Raw genomic sequence first — 8,912 nt, 5'->3', positions numbered from 1 at the left:
ACACAGCACTGGATAAAAAAAAAAAGAGTGGCTTATGCACAATGAACTGATCCCCAGCTCTCTCAATATTCTGGCTTTTCCTTTGGTTGAGGGTTCCAAAATTGTGTTTCCTCCTCTTCCCATAAAGCTTGGCATCATAAAACAGTTTGTGAAGTCTCTTGAGAAAGATACCGACTGTTTCAAATATATTTGCATGAAATTTCCAGGCCTAACCATAGAGAAATTAAAAGCTAGAAGTTTTGATGGACACCAGATTTGAAATTTTATGAATGACGCAAATTTCTGTAATTTTGTGAATTTTGTGAATCCTGCAGAATTGAGTGCCTTGATGACGTTTATGAATGTAGGGAAATTCTTTTTGGGAAAAATAAAGGCGCCCAACTACAAAAAGCTATCTATCAACTGGGTGTACATATGAGCATTACATATTACATTTTTTTTAGCACAGCCATCTTGCCCATTTTCCAGAAAATCTAGGTGATGTGAGCGTCGAGCAAGGGGAGCACTTCCATCAAGACATCAGCAACATTGAAGTTCCCTATCAAGATCGTTGGCATGCCATCATGCTTGCAGACTATTGTTGGTCTATCAAGCACGATGATGCCGGTGCCCCCATTCTATAAAATCAGTAAAACGTCAATTTATGGATGATGATGTCTACGCTTTGCATTTTTTACGTCAAGTTTTGATTGTGAATATTTTTGTGTGATTTCATGAATATCTGTCTTAAAGTTGTATAAAAATATTGTTTCTTCAATTTGCCTGTTTTTATTGTAGCTAACGGGTTCCTACAGAGGGGAGTATGCCATAACAGAAGAACTAAACCTAATAGAAAAAAAAGTGACAGCATTTCTGGAATTAGCACTCTTAAATTAGGTAAAAACAGTTGAAACATCGTAGGCACCATGACAATTTTTTTTCTTGTTACCGATTATCGAATACATTCTGATACAAAACCATCTAAGAACTCTGCCAGGTTCATTAAGTTTCTTTGTTTGAAATTTCATCAAAATCGGTCCAGCCATATTTGACTTTGGAATTTCCTCATTCTGTCAATAGACATCGCAGTGGCAATTTGCCTTGTTTGGGGTCAATATTAGTAAGAAATTCTTTGTTTAATTTTGAAAAACACTTTCATTTTCAGAGCAGCATTCAAAGATGAAAAGTCGAATCCAAAAAACTATTGGATAGTGAAGAACTTAAATGAAGCCAGTGACAATTATCCACGTTATTCAGAATGCTTTAAGAAGCGTACAAATGATATAAACAAGAGCCATTTCAGCAGAGTCTAAAACACTGTGTACAAAAATAAAGTCCTGGTTCAAGTATGATGAAGCAAGTACCCATACCTCAAATCGGGCTTAGAGAACTTTAGAAGCTGTGTGATCGGTCTTAAGACTGATTTTGAATAGGCATCTCACAGCTCAAATGTTATCCCCTACCTCTACCTCTCATATATCTTTATCTATGACCACCTTAAAGATAGTGTTATTCTGATACTATAAAGTGGCCCTGAGGTGGATTTGAGCCACTAAGTGCTGAGAGGGGGGGGATAGACAAAGGAAGAGGAAATAACTTAGAATAAACAAAGAAATCAGAAATATCCCACAATCAACAATAGATAGGAAGTAGCAAACAATAACAATAGAAACCTACAGATAAAACAGGGAAGGGCAGAGTGCTGACAAAGGGATAGGAAATGGCTTAGAATAAATAAAGAAAGAGGAAATATCCTACAATCAACAATAGATAGCAAGTAGCAAAAAATAACAATAGAAACCTACTGATAAAACAGGGAAGGGCAGCTTCCGGTAGCCAGGGTGGAGTGGGCGACCTGAGATACCAAGGCAGAGGAGGCAGTCAGTCGACAACGAGATGCCCGTCGTGGCGGATGGAAGTTGAACAGTTATAGAGTTGACATCTAGACGCGCTAGACGGTGGATGATAGTTGGACAGTTAGAGTTGACAACTAGATACCCTTGACGACAGATGGGAGTTGATAACGATTACAGTTGAACAGTTATAGAGTTGACTGTGAAATAGAGACGTGAACAACTTTAGAGTTGACTGTGAAACAGAGATAGACGAATGTAACATCAATAGAACGGGGAGAAGACACACACACACACTCACAAGTCCAACAGTCAATTTATATGTGAACATTGGCGTTTGTGTTTTTCCTTTCTTTGTTCATATTTCTATTTTGTAACCGCGTGTGTTCTCATTGACAGTCGCCAACGGGAAAAGGACGATCCGACCATAAGAATAGTCGAATGAAAAATCCACGGTACACAACGTTGGGAGTCGGTGAGTCGGCAATCTGTCGAGGGGGCGCACATCGTGTTACATTATACAGGAGATCCAAGATCATCACAGAACTGGATGACGCATTAGGGATAGGGCATCTACCACTAGTCGTCTCTTCTTAGACAGCATCCAAAAAAGAGTCTCAAATCTAATAGGGCTCGCACTATCGACCAAGCTACAACCCCTGTTCCATCGCCACAATGTTGCGTCCCTTTTTTTAAACACAGGAATCACCACTTATCACGGCCCAGAGGTCATTCGAGGATAAGAGTTAATGGGTATACATTAGTCAATGTGATTATAGCGTAGTAAACATTAGTAGTGGAATTTTTGTAAGTTGGATGACTTAGGGCAGCGGTTCATCAAGAATTTTTTTTACGTTGGACTTGTTGGACTGTTTTACAAGTACTTTAATGTAATTTACTCGGATGGACTCATGACACTTCTACCTTCTCAACATACATACAGCTGATTAACGAACCCTAACGTCTGAATCTTGTTTTTTTTCACGATCAATATAATAAGTGGCGAGAAATTGATAAAAAGAAAAATGTTAAGAATTGATAAATAAAGTGAGAAATTCATGGGTCGATTTCTTTAGATCAATATAATAAATATAATGATTTCTTACGTTTATATACCATTATTTTTCAGCAGATGTTTTGTAAAAACAAGATGATATCACTTTAAAAAAAAAAAAAGAAAAGAAACGCCCATAAAATATTGAACGGCCATTATCTATATTAGACAAGTCTTAATGTGACTTCTTTGGGTTGAAGAACGAAAAATAAACAGTTGACTTTTAGATGAGTGATTATCATACCTCATGAGAGGAATTTTGCAGAGGGGTTGTGAAATCCAAAGATATAAGGTCCTACTCCAACACCTGGGATTCCGATAATTCCGATTTCTAGAATTCCTAAATATCCGACTCAAACTCCTTATTTTAAAGTCTTCCAATATTCAGTGTTAATAGCTCGGAGATTTAAAAATTTGACTACTAGCATTTATACGAGTGTGATTCGGGCTCTTTCCAAAATCTCTGGCTCAATTTGACTTCATAACTCTGCTTAGAATATGATAAATGTGGTAAGGTGATATGAGAGGCAGTCAGAAGGACAGCAAATGACAATTATACGTACGTTGGTAGCTCTCAGAACAAAATGTTGGGTGTTGAAGAAAGTCGACAAGAGGAAAATTGCTGCTTTTGAATTGTGGTGCTAACGTAGACTTCTTCGTGTAAGTTGGGTGGACAGACATACAAACGAATGGGTTCTGGAGAAGATTAGACCATGCTGAAGATTGCTAAACAACATCAATGACAGGAAATTACGATTTTTGGGACATGTGGCCAGAACAGACGGCCTAACAAAAGATCTCTGCTTTGGTACAACCCCTGGCAAAAGAGGACATGGAAAATCACAAACAAGAATGTCAGACAATGTGAAGGACATCACGGACATTAGCATGGCTGAGTTTATCAGAATGGCATATAACCAGAGTCAATGGCAACAATTCGTGAAGAGTGCCATGACTGGTCAGTAATGACCATTCCATCAAAGAGAGAGAGGTAGTTCTTGGAGATGGAGTGGAGTATGTGTTCATTCTCTGTGTCTCCCTCTCTTTCTGGTCCTGAATATGACCTTAAACTATATCCAGTGGTGAGGCCCCAGCTTGCAGGCTTTGGGAAGTGTGGAGCCACCCTTTAATTACCATTGCTCCTAGGTCCACTCTGACCCGGAGTGGTAGTACCTGTTAGGGTCCCAACTATGGGTTAAATAGAAACCAACTTGAAAGCAACAAATATATTCTATTAAAAAATTGTTCTTCAAAATCTTTGGATTCGGCATTAAATAACCTGAAAAGGGTTGATATGCCATAAAACAAAAACAACCAAACCAAATCCTCTCTTTCTCTTGCAAAGAGAATGTATCTGTAATAAAGCAATACTTATTTAAAAACGAAAATGATGTCACTTACTTTAATCTATAATATAAATTATTACGTGTGCCATATAAAGATATAAAAATATATAAATTTTTTTATTAGTGGCATGATCTATTTGTCAGATCCGGAATTATTTAGTGATGGGTTAAATATTTGGTTCAATTTTAGAATGAATACAGTTTAAATATCTCACCTATGCTATTACAGAGTGACTCCCAGAAAGTGGGCCCATATTTCCAGTAGCCTTAATTCTTAATTTTCTGTAAGAATCAAATGAACTTTGGTGATAGCTTGTTGATTGGGTTTCAAATATCAAAACATGAAAGTCTTTGGACTTTTTTTCTTTAATGTTTGTGTTTGAGATGACCTCCATTTGGATACACACGCACACACAAAACAATTTTATTTAAATTGTGTGTATGTTTGATGCCAAGTTAAAACTAAACGCATGCACAAAAATTTTTTATTTAAATTGTGTGTTAAAACTAAAAAAAAAAAAAAATGACGAAATAAGTTGGTATTTTTTTTATCAGTGTTACACCGGATGAATAATATCTAACGTTTTAAGGAAACTATTAAATTTTTCACCCTAAACTGTCACAGATTTTGTCGAGGGATGGAGGGATCGGTCGGTTTTCAAGACAGATTATATACTACCTTCTTCAAGGAATCTAGCTAAACGAGTTGTTTGTGTGTTTGTGTGCATGTCCACAGAGGAGAAATAGGTTGGACTGAGAAGAAAGAAGGAGGTGGGGAAAGAGAGAACAAGAAAAGTTTTATTTAATAGAAGCATGTTACAGTTTTGCCCCGCAGAATGCCGGCTAGCCCTGCTAGTATCATATAAGACTGATATTCAGCTCTTTTATTCAAAACATGGTGACAATTCATGAGAAATAATGGTTTCAATTTTATCGTTCACTTTCTTTTGAGGTCACCGTTGTTGGGTTGATCTTCCCTCAGCTGGTGCATTTCAGGAATGACCGACTTTTATGATCGATCATGTTAGAATGAAGATTTTTTACAGTTCTTGCACATGCATCTTCCTTTCCATGTTCCAGGTGTTGTTACTCGTAGATCGATCTCACCAGGCATAGACGTACAATCAGAGACTCATAATCGTATATAGTGGTTGTAGCTAGTCGAATGTTTCTTTTGTGAAAGTTTGGCAGGGGGAGACACTAGATCGGAGTTCAGTCGAGCACTTGCCATTACTTACATTACATATAAATTTCAGCAAGATCATACTGCCAGAGAAAAAGAGAGCATAGAAGGATATTCTAAAGGCAAGTGTTCTTAACAAAACATAGTGTAAAAAAACTTCTGGCATCTAAAAATCTCTACACTGAAGGGGTACTATCAAACAGTTAGTTTGATGGATCAGAGATATTTTCGTTGCGTTTGACCTTCTTATTAAAGAAGATGCCATATTTTCTGTAAAAATATTGGGCGAGACCAAAACGAGAATCTTTTTTTCTTAATGTTGTTCTTGAAGAATTTGCATTGTATGATGGCAACCTTATGCCTAGGTATTCCAAACTAAAATTATATTTTCATTATATCTAAAAAAAATTAATGTGGTCATATAGATTCATAAACAAAAGTACCAAATTTATTTTGGTAGTTCAATTAGCCATCCAGTTATGATCGTTCAAAGTTTGTTGGAAAGTTGAAAATTTGGTATCATGGTCAAGAAGCCAAATTTCATAGTATATAACTAAAAATGTAAGCTACTAACAAGTGGAAAATCCTTATAAATATAATGTCATCTTGTGGTAAATGAAAATTAATACTAATGAAAGCAATAATTATTAGATGAAACCAACCTAAACACTAGACAAAATCCCACTACCAATGCAAAAAAAGTGCAAATATGATACGGAAATGCAACTTTAACTGTTTATATCAATTTCATTTCAACAGCTAATGTACTGAATCTTCTTAGTATGATTCATAGCACATTAGAGATCAAGGTATTTTTTTCTTTTAATTATAAATTGATAAAACCACCTAATTGTGGACTTTAAAAGCAGTCGGACAGACAATTTGGTAAAAAGGGCAAAAAAGGCTTAAAAAAATGAGTCAAAAGTATACGTTACTGAAATTGTTGTAAAAATGTAACCATTGAAGGGAGAAGCTTAAAATTTTGTAACTTTACTAATTTTTGGGTGAGGAATTCAAAAAAATGTTTGCCTTGTTTCTAATAACAAAACTTTTTGCCACAGAAATATTTTTACTTTGGGGAATTTAAACTCACCAAAAAAAGAACTGACAACAATAAAATTTAGAAATTTGCTATACAAAAAGTCACAAGTCATTTTTTTCAAGTATTGAAAAACTTTCAACTTAAAAGACAAGTAAACAAGTAAGATATTTTATAGGCAGAGGTCTTACTACAATTCCTTTCCTTATTTTCTCTCAGAATTCTTTCATAAGCTTCTGCTATGGTAGATATATCAAGAACACTCCAAATCCTACCATCACTTGAAACTGGCATTACCTCAAAACCCCATCTGTAAAACAAATGCTGATTCTATCTGTGCAATGTCATCTGACAAAGGCCATTGAAAAAAATCTTTTCTACCTTGGGTTTGCGATAAAAATTTTTATTACAACACTGGACGCAGATATAACCTCAATGACTTGGCCAATGTAAAAGTTGGTGTCATAGTAGACAGCAACCCACTGTCCTTAATGCTCATAACTGAAGATATCCTGAGATGATACTTCATCACAACTGCAGGAGTTATCTGGATGTTCAGCAGATTCACTAAGGGACATTTTTTGTTGCTTTGGAGGTGGAAATGAATTAACTGGATTTCTTCTCAAGTGGTCAGAGAAAGCAGCTTCCAGTTGAACTTTATTTCCACTGGTGTTGATTTTGACACCTAACACAACCTTGAGATATCTCAGTTCAAGTTTATCAAAAACACCTGATAGAACATATAGGTCTTGCGGTACTTCTACAGTTTATCGCCGAAAATTTAGATGCCATTTTTTTGTGCACCTGTTGTTAAAATCCGAGGGAGAAATCAGTATTTTAAACTATGACCGAAGCATGAAATAAATAAAAAAAATTAAACTAGACAATTATTTTTCGGTTTCATTTAAATTAATTTGTTGTTGACCCTTTAAAGTTGCTTTAATTCAAAAAATGTTTCATTAAAATTATTCATTTGTTCGGAAAAAAGAAAACTATCTTATAAAAATCCAATTTTGTTTTCATTACAAAATTGTTTTATTAAAATTATATTTTCTTACGCAAACTTTTCAATAAATGTTTTTACAATTATTTTTTGATAAATGTTTATACAGTAAATATTTTGGTTTTCAAATGGCTCTTGCCCAGTTTAGACAATTCTGAATATGTCCTTTTCATTTTCTGTTTTTAATAATTTTTCATTTTCTGTTTTTAATAATAAAAATATATATACGTTTCATGAAAACCTTTCCCGTTCTCATTAATTAAATCGAAACGTTTTCAATTAAATGATTACGGATATATGTTCTCTTTCACTTTCTTTATTTACTTTATTTTCATAGTTCTTTCCGGAAGTAATTAATATCTAATTTAATTGTTTTGTTATTTATTTCTAACTTCGTTCATAGTTTAAAATACTGATTTCTCCCTCGGATTTTAACGACAGGTGCGCGAAAAAAAAATGGCGTCTCCATTTTCGGCGATAAACTGTAGAAGTACCGTCTCAGGAATTATTAAATAAACAAACAAACAAACAAAAAAAAAGATTTTTACAGTGAAATTAATTTTTTAATTTATGCGCCACGTATATATAACTTAATTATATTTTCAATTATTTTTTTTTAAGTAATGTACAGTGTAATTAAAAATTAATTTAACAAAATCTTCAAATTTATCAAAAACACGCGATAGAACATAAACAAAAAAAAATGCACATTTTTACGTGAAATTAATTTTATTTACTTACACATGACCTGTTGCACGTAACTTAAAACTTAGCCACATTTTAATTTTTTTTTTTTTAACAAAAATGTGTTTTTGGGTTAAAATGTACTAAGTTTAATTTTTAAAAGACAATTTAACAATTCTGAAGTTTATCCAACCGAAAGAAGATAAAGCAAAGAACATATGAAAGTTTGAAAGAAGTTATCAAAAATAAACAACTGACATTATTTTTTAATTGTAAATTTTCATTTCTTTTATTGACGAGGTTGTCGCACTAAAAATATTATTTTAAACAATAACTTTCTATAACTTTTAAATAAACAAAAATAAATCCATAATGAAACAAGTTGTTTGTTTACGTTTTCGTTGTGCGGCTCGTTCGTGCTAACAGTTGATTTTCGTAATGATAATGCCAAGTGACCGTATCAGTAAGTTGTAAATCGCGATGTGTAGGTACATTCACTTTTATTAGTGGTGCTCATTGATTTATGAGTCTAATAATATGACACCAACAGGTTATTAAAGAGGAGATCTTTCTCTACAAAACGGTGCGATTTTCGGAATTTTTTCAATTGAATTTCTTTCATATTTCTTTCACTGAAGTTTTCAAGTTGAATTTTTTTTTTGTGAAAAATAACTTAAAACCCTTTTTTAAGCTCACCATATCGATAAGCGACATTTTTACTTTAAAATGGTACTATTTTTTGATACCTAGAGACTCACAATATCGCGTGCA

This window comes from Euprymna scolopes, chromosome 20 (genome assembly GCF_053919585.1).
Source record: "Euprymna scolopes isolate OS-2025 chromosome 20, ASM5391958v1, whole genome shotgun sequence".
Lineage (NCBI taxonomy): Eukaryota > Metazoa > Mollusca > Cephalopoda > Sepiida > Sepiolidae > Euprymna > Euprymna scolopes.
This window is presented reverse-complemented; position numbering follows the sequence as displayed.